The sequence below is a fragment of the Bos grunniens genome, chromosome 9 (genome assembly GCF_055505025.1).
Source record: "Bos grunniens cultivar Pamir isolate PY7600 chromosome 9, Bosgru_T2T1.0, whole genome shotgun sequence".
Classification (NCBI taxonomy): Eukaryota; Metazoa; Chordata; class Mammalia; order Artiodactyla; family Bovidae; genus Bos; species Bos grunniens.
This window is the reverse complement of record NC_141173.1, coordinates 36,326,423-36,342,900: the sequence shown is the minus strand read 5'-3', so window position 1 is coordinate 36,342,900 and position 16,478 is coordinate 36,326,423. Positions and strand designations below refer to the sequence as shown.

At 35.6% G+C, this 16,478-nt stretch overlaps 1 protein-coding gene across 13 annotated transcripts in view; it reads left to right on the top strand.

Moving 5' to 3' along the window:
* LOC147365801 (uncharacterized) overlaps nt 1-16,478 on the top strand; it is an 856,584-nt gene that overhangs the window by 654,506 nt on the left and 185,600 nt on the right. The gene's annotated exons all lie outside the window — the stretch shown is intronic.

Below are 16,478 nucleotides of genomic sequence, written 5' to 3'. Positions count from 1 at the left end.
CCCCAGGAAATCACTTGTAAAGTTTAGGAAGAACTTTCAAAAGGGGAGAATAATATCTCATTTCCTTGATAGAAATATGTTCAATCCCTTTGTGTGTGACAGGGTGGAGATAGGGACCTGACTTTGAGTAAATTATTCCATGAAATGAGAATGGGAACATGATTTCATAAAGAGTGTACAACTCAGACAAATAAGGGTTTAGTAAAGCAAAAATGAGAAGCAAGCATTAGAAAAAATCAAATAATTTTGTGCTTATAACATCAATGAATTTAACCTGCTTAGTGAGAGAGTTATATTCATAGCACTCTGTATAGTAAGTATAGAAAGACATGCAGGGAGTATTATTGTAGAACCATAGTGTCAGAGAAGGCCTCTAAGGGATTTAATGCTCATCCTAAATTTTGAAACATAGGCATTCATTATACAACTGAGTCTGGCTTGGGAGAATATTATATATCATTTCAAGGAAAAGATGAAGTAAAGAACAGAGACATGAAACAGAATATGACAAATTATGTTGTGCATTTTACTACATTTATTATTTGTGATATGTTTTCTGTTCATCCCAGTGAAGCACAGATAAGGAAAATTAACTATTTTTCACATACCCACAAAGAAGATGAAATTCTTTTCTTTCACATGGTATGAAGCACTTTGCAATATATCTTTTCCTTGATATAAAAATAAAGTAAAACAGCAATATTGCTCCAGTCTTTCTTATAAGGAGGGCCATTGGGTAAGCAATTCTATTGGAATGATATTTGTCAAGACCCTTTCAAAATATTTTATGTATGCTGCTTTTATTTAGATTTTATAGTAATTCTGGTGGGTATGGGAGTTATGTGGTCTTGCATACAACATCACTGTAAATAGGGAAGTAAAGAACCTTGCAATCTATCTATTTGATGATGATATTGAGAAGTTCTGTATACTCCTTTATATCATTTTTTAACACATTGTGTCTGAGTCCACTGAACAGAGAAGCAGTCATACTTTGCTTTGAAGATGTATTAGCTAGTTCCAAATTTGTCGGTGAATTAATTATTTCAAAAATAATTATTAACTAGAATGTCTCAAAGTCACGGTGATAAGCCTTGGTGATATGAGGTCAGACAAGGTAAATGCCATCCTTGTTTGTAAGACTGAAGTCTATTTGATTTCTCTCAGGAGAGGGGAGGGATTTACTTTCATCTCCCAACTTCCTCAACCATCACAACCCATCATGCCCTAAAGTATTGATGTGTTAATTGATGTAGTAATAATATATGCCTTCTACTTACAGGGTGTAGGAAAATGAGGAGGTCTGTTTCTAATTTGCACTATTGTTAGGAAGAGTATACAGTGTGCTCATAGCTTATGTAGTAGTCAGTGTTCATTCAGATTTTAAATTCCTCTTTAATATTCCCTTGGGAAAGAGAGTTGTAATATGTCTACTGTCATGGTCACACTGATGCCTGTGACTTAGCTGTTTTCATTACAATGTGAAAGTTCCTTAGACATCCATATATACACATCACTTTCATACCTGTGAGTAAACTATTAGTTAAATTGAAAGAAGCAATGATAATGCCTATTATTACTATAGAAAAGAAACCCACTTTGACAAATTATTCCAGTTTTAAGGAACACTCTTAATGGAATACAAACATACCTCAGAGATGGTCCAGGTTTGATTCCAAACCATCACAATATAAAGCAAATATCACAATAAAGTGACTCACATGTGTTTTTTCGTTTCCTAGTGCATATAAAATTATTGTTTACACTATGATGTAGTCACTTAAGTGTACAATAAGACTATGTCTAAAAAATGTACATACCTTAATTAATACTTTATTGATAAAAAACATGAATTATCATCCGAGCCTTCAGGGAGTCATAATCTGTTTCCTGGAGGCATGTCTTGCCTCTATGTTGATGGCAACTGACTGATCAGGGTGGTCATTGCCAAAGTCTGGGAAAGCCATAGAAATTTCTTAAAATAAGACATCGGTAAAGTTTGTTGCTTCCGTTAACTTTTCCTTTTGTGAATGATTTCTCTCTAGCATGCATGGCTGTTTGATTGCATTTCACCCTCAATAGAACTTCTTTCAAAACTGGAGTTAATCTTAATCCTCTCAAAACCCACAGCTGCTTTATCAAGTAGGTTTATATAATATTTAAATTCCTTTGTTGTTATTTCGACAATATTCACAGTATCTTTATCAGGAGTAGAGTCATTCTCAAGAAACCACTTTTATTGCTCATCCATAAGAAACAACTCCTCATCTGTTAAAATTTTATAAGGAAATTGCAGCAGTTCAGTGAAATCTTGTCTCTACTTCAGATTCTAGATCTCTTGCTCTTTCCACCACGTCTGCAGTTATTTTCTCCACTAAAGTCCTGGACCTTTCAAAGTCTTCTGTGGGGGTTAAAAACAACTTCTCCAGACTCACATTAATGTTGATGTATTGATCTTTTCCCTTTAATTATGAATGTTCTCTGTGGCATCTAGAAAAGTGAATACTTTCCAGAAATATTCTTAACTTTACCAAGATTCATGAGAGGAATCACCATCTTTAGCAGCTTCATACTTACAAAATGTTTTTCTTAAATAATAAGACTGGAAAGTTGAAATTACTCCTTGATCCACACACTGTAGAATGGATGTTGTGTTGAGCCAACATGAAAATAACATGACTCTCATGTACATCTCCATCAGAGCTCTTAAGTGATCAAATGCATTGTTAATAAGCAGTAATATTTTGAAAGGAACCTTTTTTCCTAAGAAGTAGATCTCAACAGTGGGCTTGAAATATTCAGTAAACCGTGCTGTAAAACAGATGTGCTGTCATGCAGGCTTTTCTGTTCCTTTTACTGAGCCCAGGAAGGACTGATTTGGAATGATTCCTCAGGACCCTAGTCTTTTCAGAATGGTAAATGAACATTGGCTTCATCTCAAAGTCCCCAGTTGCATTAGTGCCTAGCAAGGGAATCAGCCTGTCCTTTGAAGCTTTGAAGATAGGTATTGGCATCTCCTCTCTAGCTATTACAGTCCTAGGTGGTGTCTTCTTCTAATATAAGGCTGTTTCACCTACACTGAAAATAATATTGTTTAGTGTAACCACTTTCATTCATTTTCGGGGATAGATCTTCTGGATAACTTGCTGCAGTTTCTACGTTAGCCCTTGCTGTTTCACCTTGCATATTATGTTATTGAAAAATCCTCTTTCTGAAACCTCATGAACTAACCTCTGCTAGCTTCAAACTCACCTCTCTCAACTTTCATAAAATTGAAGAAACTTAGCATCCTACTCTGGATTAAGCTTTAAGTGAATGTTGTAGCTGGTTTGATTTCCATCCAGGATTTCTCCATAGGCAAGAAGGTTTCACAAAATGTTTCACTTTCTTATCATTCATGTGTTCATTGGAGTAGCGCTTTTAATTTCCTTCAAGAACTTTTCCTTTTACTTACAGTTTGCCTGACTGTTTAGTCCAAGAAACCTAGCTTTTGCCTTAGCTTGACTTTTGACATGACTTCCTCTCTAAACTTAACCAGTTTTAGTTTTTTATTTAAATTGAGAAACTTGTGACTCTTCCTTTTACTTGAACACTTACAGACCAATATAGGGTTAGTGACTGGCCTAATTACAATTTTGATATGTCTCAGAAAATAGTGAGGCCATGAAGAGGAAAAGAGAAAAGGAAAGAGCTGGCCTGTGGAACACACACAACATTCATCAGTGAAGTTTGCTGTCTTATATGGGCATGATTTGTGGCACATCAAAACAATGACAATAATACCATTAAAGAGTACTGATCATAGATCACCATAAAAATACTATTAATAATAAAAATAGTATTAATAACAAAGAAGTTTGCTATGATGTGAGAATGAATAAAATATGATATGGATGCACAAAGTGAGCAAATGCTGTTGGAAAATAGCACTGATAAACTTACTCTAGGCAGAGTCACCACAGATTTTCAACTTGTAAAAAACCACAGTACCTGCAAATACGTGTATTGTATAAAGCAAAATACAATAAAATAAGGTATGGATGTATTGAGAAAGACAGAGGGAAAGCAAGAGGGAGAAGAAGAAAAGAAAGAAGGAAGAGAAATGAGGAAGAGGAAAGAGAGAGAAAGAAAGGGTGGGGATGAGGGAAAAGAGAGAAAGGGAGGGAGGGATAAAGTGAGGGAAAGAAAAAGAGTTTTTTCAATGAAATTTCTCCAGTCTAAGTTGAATTGGAAATAATTCAGAGTGGCTTCTACCTTTGGTAAAGTAAAATAGCACCAGCACTAAAACTGAATACTAGCATATTAATAAGTATTGACACAAGAGAGAAGATTTCCTGTTTATGAACGTGTACTTTGCAATACAAAGTATCAACCCACACAACCAAACAACTGCCATACGAAGGATCAGTGATGTTTCTCTAAAGTGGTTGATTCCACCTAGAGACTTCTAACGTAAATTGACAATTTTCTAGTCACCAAGTTGTTTGAAAGGAACTATTTTTTGAAAAATAGTGATTATGTAGAATTCTGAGAAAATTCAGTAGCTTTTCTCCCATTTATATTAGTCATTGGCATAAAAACATGTCTTCACTTTTGAAAATGAGAGTATTTATTTGGCCAAGAGAGATTGCAAAAGAGAGATAAAGTAGTATTTACTTTGTACCTTTATGATAGAAAAGAAATTCCTCAATACATATTAGAAAGCTCTTATTCCTATTAACGCTGGGCTGGAAGAAGCACAAGCTGGAATCAAGATTGCTGGGGAGAAATATTAATAACCTCAGATATGCAGATGATACCACCCTTATGGCAGAAAGTGAAGAGGAACTAGAAAGCCTCTTGATGAAAGTGAAGAGGAGAGTGAAAAAGTTGGCTTAAAGCTCAATATTCAGACAACAAAGATCATGGCATCTGGTCCCATTACTTCATGGGAAATAGATGGGGAAACGGGAAACAATGTCAGACTTTATTTTGGGGGGCTCCAAAATCACTACAGATGGTGACTGCAGCCATGACATTAAAAGATGCTTACTCCTTGGAAGGAAAGTTATGACCAACCTAGATAGCATATTCAAAAGCAGAGACATTATTTTGCCAACAAAGGTCCGTCTAGTCAAGGCTATGGTTTTTCCAGTGGTCATGTATGGATGTGAGAGTTGGACTGTGAAGAAGGCTGAGTGCCGAAGAATTGATGCTTTTGAACTGTGGTATTGGAGAAGACTCTTGAGAGTCCCTTGGACTGAAAGGAGACCCAGCCAGTCCATTCTAAAGAGATTGGTCCTGGGTGTTCTTTGGAAGGAATGATGCTGAAGCTGAAACTCCAGTTCTTTGGCCACCTGATGCGAAGAGTTGACTCATTGGAAAAGACTTTGATGCTTGGAGGGATTGGGGGCAGGAGGAAAAGGGGACGACAGAGGATGAGACGGCTGGATGGCATCACTGACTCGATGGACGTGAGTCTGGGTGAACTCTGGGAGTTGGTGATGGACAGGGAGGCCTGGCGTGCTGCGATTCATGGGGTTGCAAACAGTCGGACACGACTGAGTGACTGAACTGAACTGAACTGAATTCCTGATAAAGATATTGCAGAAATTCTATATAGTCACCTCCGTTAGTAAAGCAATTGGAAAATAAAGTTTACTCTTTGAGTCCTTAAAAAGAATTTTCTCTAATCCAAGATTCTTTGCAAAATATGTTGTCAAAAGCAAAGTAGGCAATAGTAAAATTCAAAATTTGTCCTGCATGTGCTTTCTTGTTTTCCTGATTAAAGTACAGTTTGGTGCATTACAGTTTATTTAAAATTATTTATTTGAATCACATACACTTAAGTTCTTGTTTTCCTCTGATATAAACTGTGCTTTAAATGCTAGCACTGGATGCTACAAATGTTCAGTTTTACTAATGAGCAAATCAACAGATGGGCTGAGCAAATATTTGAGTTTATGAATCCTTTGGAAGATTTTACTTGGAAAATTAAAATAAGGAAATAGAAAGTGATTCATATGTCTTTATCATTTGCTCTTTAGTAATTGAAATAATATAAAAAGATATTTGCATGTATAATTCATGATGTAGTGAAAGTCTTAATACCATATAAAATGCTTAGGCTTACTTCTTTAAAGGGAGAAGAAATGATATCAGTGCCGGGTAAGGTGATCTTAGCAACAGTGTTTGTATTGGGGGATGATGGGGATGATGATATGGGTCCAAATTAAAGGCAAGAGGCCATCAACAAGTTATTGCAATAGTCTGAAGAAATAAATAGGAGGATCTGCCCTAAGGTAGAAGCTGTGGGAATAAAAAGAGAGATGTAGAAAGATGCAAAGATAAAAGAATCAGCATCAATAGGAGTTGAGGCTTGATTACATGGTTGTTAGAGACAGAGAGGCATGAAAGACCATGCTGAGGTCCCCAGCTTGAGATACTTTAAGTAAGATATTCAGGAAGAACTCTTGAGCTTGTGTGTATGTTGGCAAAGCTCTTGGGAGTGCTAGTGTTCATATTCCCAGTTACTGTAACAGTTGGAACTATCTCTTTGAAGATACAGAAACAAGCTTAAACTGAAGACACTCTATGGTTTCAAAAAAATGTATGCACATATTAAAGCATCATTATCTTCCAGGGAAAGCAGAGGAAATCTAAAATTTGGAGTGGCACGTTGTGGGAACAAGCACACGAATAAATAAAACACCATTAAAAGACTTCTTTTGATTTAAAAAAAAATGTCAAATTTAATTTTAAAATGTTATACATTTATTCTGGGAAATTAGTCTCAAACAGAGGCTGACTTCATAAGGCTTCCACCAGCTTATCCATTTATATCTAAGTTGCAAATCAAGTTCAGAGCTTAGGAACATCATTGAGATCTTCTTCGAGGGGTTTCTGAATACTGCTGTTAGTTATCTCCTCAGTTACTGCTGCTGTACTATCAGAAATTCTACATCTGAGTAGTCAGGCAAGCACAGGAAAGAATCCAGCAACCCTACAGTACCCATTATTAAAGGGAAATAGTTGAAAACTTGTTATTCGAGAAATGGAAAACTCATATACACTGTTTAAACTTCAACTTACTTTTCCCTGTTGTAAATGAGTTAACCTCACACAGTTACAAATGAGCTTTTGAATTAAATGGCACTGTGGGTGTGCATCGTTTCCAATAAGCTTGTGACTTTGATCCCTGTGTGGTTGTGCATTATGAAACCTTTTCAGGAGTACTTGCTTTTAGTTTAGAATTTATACCATACTTACTTTCAGAAAAGATTTGAATTGGTGGAGAAAAATAGAACACAATATAAAACCAAAACACACTCACATGTTCAAATAAATATCAAAGTCTTATAGACATAAATATTACCATTCATCTGGGATGACTGAACCGCTGTAAGAATCACCATGAAGACACAACGCAAGGGCCAGAATGGTTTGTGCTTTGTCCAGAGAAGAAAGAACCTAGAAATGCTTGTCTTTTACCTATCTTTATGGCTTTTCTGATCCTCTAGTAGACCTAATCCTGCCTGCACTTTCATTATGACAGCTAATAGCATGAAAATCCATAGTATGCATGTGATTTTGTCATTTGCAGAGGGAACAAAAAATATATTTTATCTACTTTTGTAAATGCAGAGATATTATAATAGAAGAGTACATAACTGATAAAAATAATTAAACATCTGAGTGAACAGAACATGTTCCGCAGCAGGTGGCCCCTAAGAAGACACTTCACTCCAGGGAAGATTTTATAATTTTTTGAAAGAATAAAGGTAATTATAGCCATTTTTTTTAATTTTTTACCTACTTAAAATGTTTGGGAATATTTCGGGCATGCAAAAAATGATGGAGGGAAATAATACAATAGACATACTTACCTGTAACTCAATACAGTAAATCAAATCTTAGTATTTTATCTTATTATCATTTCTTTAAAAATTAATCTTTAGAATTGTGGTCTGAAAACTCTCTCCTATCACTTTTTCCTTTCATTTCTAATGCTATCATTCACTTAAATTATTTATTTAAGCTGTACTTATATTCCCAGGTGGCTCAGATGGTAAAGCGTCTGCCTACAGTGTGGGAGACCTGGGTTCAATGCCTGGGTCAGGAAGATTTCCTGGGGAAGGAAATGGCAGCCCACTCCAGTATTCCTGCCTGGGAAATCCCATGGAAAGAGAAGCCTGATAGGCTAGAGTACTTGGGGTCTCAAAGAGTTGGACACAAGTGAGCGACTTCACTCACTATATTGTTATCACATTTTCAGATCAGATCAGATCAGTTGCTCAGTTGTCTCCAACTCTTTGTGACCCCATGAATCGCAGCATGCCAGCAGCACACCCTGTCCATCACCAACTCCCGGAGTTCACTGAGACTCACGTCCATCGAGTCAGTGATGCCATCCAGCCATCTCATCCTCTGTGGTCCCCTTCTCCTCCTGCCCCCAATCCCTCCCAGCATCAGAGTCTTTTTTCCAATGAGTTAACTCTTCGCATTTTGTGGCCAAAGTACTCAGGTTTCAGCTTTAGCATCATTTCTTCCAAAGAAATCCCAGGGCTGATCTCCTTCAGAATGGACTGGTTGGATCTCCTTGCAGCCCAAGGGACTCTCAAGAGTCTTCTCCAACACTACAGTTCAAAAGCATCAATTCTTTGGCACTCAGCCTTCTTCACAGTCCAACTCTCACATACATACATGACCACTGGAAAAACCATAGCCTTGACTAGACGGACCTTTGTTGGCAAAGTAATGTCTCTGCTTTTGAATATGCTATCTAGCTTGGTCATAATTTCCTTCCAAGGAGTAAGCGTCATTAATTTCATGGCTGCAGTCACCATCTTTAGTGATTTTGGAGCCCAGAAAAATGAAGTCTGACACTGTTTCCACTGTTTCCCCATCTATTTCCCATGAAGTGATGGGACTGGATGCCATGATCTTCATTTTCTGAATGTTGAGCTTTAAGCCAACTTTTTCACTCTCCACTTGCACTTTCATCAAGAGGCTTTTTAGTTCCTCTTCAATTTCTGCCATAAGGGTGGTGTCATCTGCATATCTGAGGTTATTGATATTTCTCCCAACAATCTTGATTCCAGCTTGTGTTTCTTCCAGTCCAGCGTTTCGCATGATATACTCTGCATATAAGTTAAATAAACAGGGTGACAATATACAGACTTGAAGTACTCCTTTTCCTATTTGGAAGCAGTCTGTTGTTCCATGTCCAGTTCTAACTGTTGCTTCCTGACCTGCATACAAATTTCTCAAGAGGCAGATCAGGTGGTCTGGTATTCCCATCTCTTTCAGAATTTTCCACAGTTTATTGGGATCCACACAGTCAAAGGCTTTGGCATAGTCAATAAAGCAGAAATAGATGTTCTTCTGGAACTCTCTTGCTTTTTTGATGATCCAGCGGATGTTGGCAATTTGATCTCTGATTCCTCTGCCTTTTCTAAAATCAGCTTGAACATCAGGAAGTTCACAGTTCACATATTGCTGAAGCCTGGCTTGGAGAATTTTGAGCATTACTTTACTAGCGTGTGAGATGAGTGCAATTGTGCAGTAGTTTGAGGATTCTTTGGCATTGCCTTTCTTTGGGATTGGAATGAAAACTGACCTTTTCCAGTCCTGTGGCCACTGCTGAGTTTTCCAAATGTGCTGGCATATTGAGTGCAGCACTTTCACAGCATCATCTTCCAGGATTTGAAATAGCTCAACTGGAATTCCATCACGTCCACTAGCTTTGTTTGTAGTGATGCTTTCTCAGGCCCACTTGATTTCACATTCCAGATGTCTGGCTCTAGGTCAGTGATCACACCATCGTGATTATCTGGGTCATGAAAATCTTTTTTGTACAGTTCTTCTGTGCATTCTTGCCATCTGTTCTTAATATATTCTGCTTCTGTTAGGTCCATACCATTTCTGTCCTTTATCGAGCCCATCTTTGCATGGAATGTTCCTTTGGTATCTCTGATTTTCTTGAAGAGATCCCTAGTCTTTCCCATTCTGTTGTTTTCCTCTATTTCTTTGCATTGATCGCTGAAGAAGGTTTTCTTGTCTCTTCTCGCTATTCTTTGGAACTCTGCATTCAGATGCTTATATCTTTCCTTTTCTCCTTTGCTTTTTGCTTGTCTTCTTTTCACAGCTATTTGTAAGGCCTCCCCAGACAGCCATTTTTCTTTTTTGCATTTGTTTTCCATGGGGATGGTCTTGATCCCTGTCTCCTGTACAGTGTCATAAACCTCATTCCACAGCTCATCAGGCACTCTATCTATGAGATCTAGGCCCTTAAATCTATTTCTCACTTCCACTGTATAATCATAAGGGATTTGATTTAGGTCATACCTGAATGGTCTAGTGGTTTTCCCTACTTTCTTCAATTTAAGTCTGAATTTGGCAATAAGGGGTTCATGGTCTGAGCCACAGTCAGCTCCTGGTCTTGTTTTGGTTGACTGTATAGAGCTTCTCCATCTTTGGCTGCAAAGAATATAATCAATCTGATTTCAGTGTTGACCATCTGGTGATGTCCATGTGTAGAGTCTTCTCTTGTGTTGTTGGAAGACCTTTGTGGGTGTTTGTTATGACCAGTGCATTTTCTTGGCAAAACTCTATTAGTCTTTGCCCTGCTTCATTCTGTATTCCAAGGCCAAATTTGCCTGTTACTCCAGGTGTTTCTTGACTTCCTACTTTTGCACTCCACTCCCTTATAATGAAAAGGACATCTTTTTTGGGTGTTAGTTCTAAAAGGTCTTGTAGGTCTTCATAGAACCATTCAACTTCAGCTTCTTCAGCGTTACTGGTTAGGGCATAGGCTTGGATTACTGTGATATTGAATGGTTTGCCTTGGAAACAAACAGAGATCATTCTGTTGTTTTTGAGGTTGCATCCAAGTACTGCATTTCGGACTCTTTTGTTGACCATGATGGCTATCCTATTTCTTCTGAGTGATTCCTGCCCACAGTAGTAGATATAATGGTCACATTATAGGTATACACATTATAGTTATATCACATTTTAGGTATACACAAATAATCATCTTTGTTTACATGTCTTAAATAGTGTATAATAATATATATATATCTTCAACATCTTTTTATCTGCTGAGGTTAATACTTATGTGTATATAGTTCTTAATGTACATTCTTAAAACACAAAATAATATCCCACCCCATGAAGATACCAAACATTATCCATTTCATTATTGGTGGAAATTTGAATTATTTCTCATCTGTCCAATAATAAACAGTAACACGTGTATACCTGTGGTGGATTCATGTTGATGTATGGCAAAACCAATACAATATTGTAAAGTAATTAACCTCCAATTAAAATAAATAAATTTATATTAAAAAAATAAACAGTATCCCACTTAAATCTTAATCAATTGGAAATTTGTATATTTATATAGATTAACATAGCTATCTAATATCATTTCTAACTATCTATATAGCCTAATTTCCAGAAGTATTTATTCAGTAGAAAATGAAAAATAATTTAGCCGCTTATTTGTAATAACACTTGTATCCCACGTCTAGTTCCATGTATGCACGACTGCCATTTTGGTTCATTTACCTGTTTATCTAGTTTAATACCACCAAATCACACTATCTATTTTTAAAATACCTTAATATTTTTAAAGAGATGATTTTTCTCTAATTTTTTCAGTATTAGGATAATTAAGAAATAAATATATCATGAAGAAGTAAATTTACCTTTCCTGACACTAAATTCGAACAGGGGTAAAAAAAAAAAAATTCTACATAATTTATAAACGTGTTCTCACAGAAGTTTACTGACTGAATTAAAGTATCTTAGTGGTGAAAAGAAACTAAAGTTGAAATCATTGGAAGAAACAGATGCAAATATTCCACATAAATTGTTCAAAGTCTCAAATAATTTTCAGAGATAAACTGAAAACAAGGCATCATGTGTGAGAGTTAACTAAAACAACTATGAGCAGTGTTAGATTCACAAAGACTCCAAAAATTTGAATTTTCAAGCCTGGAATATGTTGAAAAGATGACATGTTTTGTATTGAAGGTATTAAAAATACCTTCTCAAAAGCCTTGCAAATGTAAGTCAATAATGTAAGATCAGAAAGCAGACTAAAAGATTTTTAATACATATATATAAACTTTAGAGTCAGAACACCAATACAGTATACTAACGCATATATATGGAATTTAGAAAGATGGTAACAATAACCCTGTATACGAGACAGCAAAAGAGACACTGATGTATAGAACAGTCTTTTGGACTCTGTGGGAGAGGGAGAGGGTGGGATGATTTGGGAGAATGGCATTGAAATATGTATAATATCATATATGAAACAAGTCGCCAGTCCAGGTTCGATGCACGATACTTGATGCTTGGGGCTGGTGCACTGGGACGACCCAGAGGGATGGTATGGGGAGGGAGGTGGGAGGGGGGTTCAGGATGGGGAACACATGTATGCCTGTGGCGGATTCATTTTGATATATGGCAAAACCAATACAATATTGTAAAGTTAAATGGAATAAAATTTTAAAAAATAAATAAATTAAAAAAAATAAATGCAAAAAAAAAAGTCAACATTCTGCCAAAAAAATAAATAAATAAAAATGAAATGGACACATTAGACAAAATTTTAGACAAAAGTTCAAACAGAGTTACTGAAAGGTTGATATAGGTGAAGAAATTTTTCAAAATAGATTTGAGAATAAAAAAATGTATGAAAAACAAAAGAGATTAAGAAAATTATAGAGAGAAGTGAGAAGGTTTAGCACAGAGATAATCAGGGTTTAAGAAGTATATGAGATAATAAGACAGATTATTTATTCCAAAGAATGATAGGTATTACCCTTTTATGAAAAATATAGAGAATAGAAACCCAGGTCCTGTTCAGGAAATGGTTTGCAACCTCATTTTCCTTACAGAACTTAGAATTTACAGACTTTTATTTCTTTAACTGACTAATTACAAAATTGTTTCACTTCTGTTTGGCAAAAAACACATTTTTTAATGCTCAAATATTTTGTTGAAATTGACATTTACAGTAAGATTATAAAAATCCCAAATATATATATATATATATTCTGATGACCACATAAATTTATAAAGAATGCAAATAGAAGAGTAGTAAGTGGGCAAAGTTTTTAAGTTAAAATGTTTCCATATACTATTTCTTGTTATTTTGAATCTCAGTCCTGGATATGACCACCTATAGTAAAAAGATCAAGAGGCTATCCAATTTATTCAATTGGTAACTAAAAGCTTCAGTTTTTATTTCCATAATCTAAACTTTAACCTTAAGGCTTTAATCAAAAATTTAAAAGACATGTCTTTTTATAGGATTTATGTTTACTCAACTATGGAATGCATTTGTTTCTTCACAATATGTATAAGTTGACTACAATTTCTGAAAGGGATAACCTACTGGATGGACGTGGGTTTGGGTGGACTCCGGGAGTTGGTGATGGACAGGGAGGCCTGGCGTGCTGTGGTTCATGGGGTTGCAAAGAGTCAGACACGACTGAGCGACTGAACTGACTGACTACATATAAAAGCATATGTATAGAGAGGAGAGTTCAAGTTTAAACCACAAATGACTCCAATATGTAGAAACTGGTGAAGGAGAAGAAAATAGATCATGAAAGAGGATCAGTAAGATAAGGAGAAAGAGCAAAACATGTCATTCTTGAAAGTCAGGAGAGAAGAGAATTTTAAGAACATGTGTGTGACTTAACTTAGTAAGATATCATGTAAGCTAAGTATAGAAATACCATTAGCAATATTGGTGACCTTAACAGAAACGTCTAATGGAACAGCAGGGAAATAGACTGGGTTGGAGATAGCCATACAGACAAACCTTCTGGGCAGGTTGGCTCCGAGAGAGATCAAGCATATGACCAAGTAGTGGGAGAAAGTGTGGCATTGGATGTTCGTTTTCTTTTACATAATGGTTGAAGATACTAGATGTTGTTTCACTGACATGATTGCATGGGGGGAAGGAGAGAAGAAGAATTAATCAAGAAGCAGAGGTTTCAGAAGAGTCAAATGGATGGGCTTCAGAGCACACATGCAAGACTGGCCTTTGGTGGAAGGAATGATACGCCTTTCATTATAAAAGTAATGAAGAAATAGATGGAGCTAATCTGGACAGGATTATTGGTTTGTTGGGGAGAAGACAAAGGCAATGAAAATACTGGTTGAGGTCATCAGCTATGGGTGGTTATTGAGACAAAGGTATAGGAGATTGGGACATCTGAGTGAGGAAGATTATCTAAGAAATAATCCTCCTGGGAAGTGGCGCTAACAAGCCAAACAAAAGAGATTTCCAGGAATTTTAAAAAGCCTATTTGAGGTTTTTGTTTTGTTGTTGTTCATCATGAATAAAAGTGAACAAATATATACATTTATAGAATTCTTCTCTAAAAATAGTCAACTTCTCTGGTTTAGTCACTGTATCTGAGGGTTGTAGAGTTTATCTAAAGTTTATATTCATGTCAAAAGGGGATTAACAGGGTAAATTATAGAGGATCAATTTAATAATTAGCTTGAACAAGGAGAAAAATTACAGATGGGATTATGTTGCTATTAAGGAAGTTATGAGGCTACAAATAAAGTAGACTATTTTTAAGTAAGGGGAAATGTGGTTGGATAGTTTCCAATTAATATTACAGAAGGGTTATAGTTGCCAATATAAGAATCAATGATAAAATATGAAACAGTTGTTAGGCAAGACTACAATTTTAATTGAGTTTGAATATAAGAAAAGACTGATGGTACATCTGCTCATTCATCACTGTTTTATTACTTTCTCTAGAAAATCCAGAAGAGCAAGATCAAATAACTTTCCATAATTGGAACTATGATAAACTTTGGATAGGCAAAGTGGATCATAGTGGCAAAAGGATAGTTGGAAAAGTATAATTTTAGCAACTGGTTATAAAGGTTTTAATTTGGAAGAGAGGCAGGTGATACCGGAATTAGGAGATGAGGAAGAATATGTACCACTGTGACAGCTAGAGGTTTCTATCTTAGTAAAGATAAATATCTAGGTCAATAGAAATTTAGAAGTGAGAGATATAAAATTTTAGGAGGCACAGTCAAGAGTGAGATATAATGCAACTTTCAAATGATAATGAAATTTGTCCTGTGACTGCTTATGTGAGTGACTGACTGCACAGACTGGTAGGAAAATCACTGTCCCTGAGAAGTTCAAGATAGTTAGGCCAAAGTAAAAAAATACCAATTAATTAAATAAAGAAATACACTGCATATTTCCTATCAGCAGCAGCAAGAAATTTCTCATACTATTTTTGGTGCTGAGTGACAAAAGTTAAATAACTAATTTATTTTCCTAAACTTTTGATTAATTTCTTAACTGGAGGCTATCATAAAGAAAACTGACAATTTTAGAATTTGAGGTGAAGGTCAAGTGTATATTAAAGGGCACTTCGGGAACAAGAAATTGAGTCTTGTCAGAACGGATGCTGGAGAACCATGGACTTTGCCCCCCTGATAACGCAACCTCACTATAGATCCTACCCGCTGCCCCACCCCAGAAATAATTATTAGTTGTGGTAATTATTTGAAGTGATCAAATGTAAGTGTATCCTTTACCTGGAAATTGTTAAAACTGCCCCACAATTCAGTAGGAAAATTGTGTATGTGTGTGCCTGTGCTTGTGAATGCGAATGGACCTGTACACATGCGTGCACACTCAGGCACATACTTCGGATATTTTTGGATCGACTTTGAATATTAGGATATATATTGTATTAATAGCAGAGAAATCAGAATCATTCATAGTAATGTAAGATGACTTCTTTGTATTTTTCAAATTCTAATCTAAAGAAAGATGTCAGTGAAACGCACATTTGCTATGAATAAATCTAACATTTGCAAAATGCTTCATATAAAGAATAAATTAAATAGGGGTTCATCACTTGCTTTGTAAAATATTTATTATAGAGTTCCTTTAAATGTCAACTTTCTTCACTGAGTTTTCATAATTGGATAACTTTTGTAGAGCTCAATTATTTTGTAAGTCAAGATATCAATGCATGTTAACGAAATAAATTTCAAGAAAGTTAAGTTAACAGAATAAAACATAGTTCTTTCAAATAAATAAACAAGAACTTGGTAACTAGAGTAGTAGAAATACTAGAAATGAATTCCATGCACTGAAAAAAATAAAATATAAGCTTGGGGATCTGGAACGAACACACAGAAATTCTCAAAATGGAAGCTAGTAGGAGAAACATAATTGATGAGAAATTATTAAGAATTCTTATTGAAAATATTTATGATAATTTTATATTCATTGAAAACGTACTAGTTCCATCATACATAATGCATATATTGAAAGATGGCATACTGTTTTAAAATGAGTATTTATAATTTTTCTATGAATAATAAAGAGAAATAATAAAATTAGCAAGTATCATATTCCCAGAGTTTCCTACATTGAGAAAAGAGAATTTTAAGAAGAAAGAGAAGGATGTGAAAGTTGG